The sequence below is a fragment of the Netta rufina genome (assembly GCF_964035555.1).
Source record: "Netta rufina genome assembly, chromosome: 2".
Taxonomy (NCBI): Eukaryota; Metazoa; Chordata; class Aves; order Anseriformes; family Anatidae; genus Netta; species Netta rufina.
Window position 1 is genome coordinate 4,341,443 of NC_140124.1, and position 2,291 is coordinate 4,343,733.

Genomic DNA, 2,291 nt, shown 5'->3' on the forward strand with positions numbered 1-2,291 from the left:
GCCAGAGTCCATGTTCCAAAGAAAGAGTTAGAATTCACTTCTTTAGCCTTCCTTAGCATCTTTCACCTTCTTTTTCACTTCCCTTTCTCCCATCAGTTGCTGATCTGAAGCATTTATCTTTTTGCACAGAAGTGACGTAACAGTACAGTGAAGTGGGAAATAAATATTAACAACTCTCTATCTAAACTGTTTAACCCGCTTTCTACTTTTTTTTTTCTTTATGTTTCTGCATGTGCAAAGGCTGTAATGGATTATTTGACTGATTGTTTCCAAGATTATGAGAATTCCTGTATGTCCTGGAGAGACATTTCTTTGTCTTCTCTGTAACACAAAAATACTTTAAAAGGCATGAACAGTTCCAAGTATTGCTAATACTGCATTATAAGAGCATGGTTCACATAACTGAAACCCTTTCCTAACAGCTATTGTTAATACCAATTTATTCTAAGAAAACATGCTTCTTTCTGTAGCTTCAGTGTATCTGAGTGTGGGCATGTTTATATGGCATATAGTAATCATGGTCCTACATTTTAAAATACAAGGTCAAAATCTACTCACAAGCATGTTATGCTGGATACATTTTGTATGTTGATTTGAAGGTAAAAATCACAAGGACTTCATCTCACTTTGTTTCAGACTTTTGAAATTTCAGTGCCTAAATCTGAACCGATAGTCCTCTGTGTTCAGAACACATAAACATATACACTCAGTTCATTCATCTCATCCAAACATGATCTTTAAGACAGATAAGATGAATGCCGTTCCAGAAACACCCATTTTGCTTTACTGACAAAAAAAGGCAGTTTCACTTGGTGCTACATGTGTAACATCTAGATGCCATCAAGTCTGATGTATTCTAGCCATCTGGTGTATATATTAAATTTTGTCTGTCAGTACATACTGTCCTGAAGGACACCAAATTCCATATCAACATTAAGGAAATGTTAATATGGCAAAAGAAGAGGCACAAGATATGAAATACCTTTAGAATGTTGATCTCTGCTCTTCTCTCTCCATATCATCCCATTCCTCATAGTCCTTAACCCCAGCTCCATCTTCCCACAGTGGTCTATACTACATGTCTGCTTTCACCTCTAACTCTGCTTTTTCTCCATCTTCTCTATCTTCTGCAGTTTGTCTGCGCAGCTTGGGTAGGAGAATGGCAAGACCTAGGAAAGGAGCTGCCCAGCTCCTAGAGCCACCACAGTCATAAAGAACACCTAAAGTTGTGCTTATGTGCAGCTGAACTACACTTGGAAACATCTGTGGTGATGAAGCAGTCAGGGTTTGGTTGCAAGTTGGAGCTGCATGAGAGGTGAGCCTGTGCAGTGCAGAAAGTATCTTCGGAGAGATGAAGTTAGCAAGCTTTACTTTTAGTGTGTGCATAAGGGTTTTTTCCCCAGAGACTTTTACACTGCCTAAACTGGGGAAGCTTTCACAGGGCTGTCTAAAACAAAATTAGAGCTGTGTTATTGCCAACTTTCTTCATCTTGTTCCAGAGGATGAAGCTCTAGACTTTATAAATGAACACCCATAAGTGCTCTTTGTCATTGTCAAATTCCTATATTTTTCCTAATCTCATTTCAGAAGCTACAAAATCTGGAGAGCCGAAAGATTTCCCTGCAGAGGAATATCATGAAAAAATAAAACATAAAATAAAAAATCAACCCCTAGTGTTACATTTACTTTTTCATCCAGCAAGGCTATGAAAAAAGTTGGTAAGAGAACTTTAACCTACAGAGTCTTAATTCACCATGGAACATGATTTCAAAATAATATCACAGAATCACAGAATCACAGAATTTCTAGGTTGAAAGAGACCTCAAGATCATTGAGTCCAACCTCTGACCAATATGGCCAATCTGGCAACAATATTAAATTCCTACCACTATTTTACTGATTACCTCAAATTACTATTTGAGGAGGTAGATGGCTGAATATTTGCCCTACTCAAAGTACTGTCAGCAGTAAGACTAGAACAGGGAGTTTTAGCAGTCTTACCAATAATTAATATTGTTGTATTACTTGAAAATCTTGTAAAACTGTAGCAATGGGTGCTGTCATCACAAGCTCATGCCAGTAGAGGCTGTGTTATAGCCTCTTCTTTCCTCTTCTCATTCCCGCTCCTTTGTTCTCTACAGAGATTCCAGACTAAAGGAAAATCCTTGGCTGAGCATCCGTCAGGCTTCCTGTAATATGTGCTGTTAAGACCAATGGACTTCATATTCAGACTATATCACAAATGGTCTAGGGATAGTGTGTCCTACAGCCATGTCAACCAGTGTTTGAAT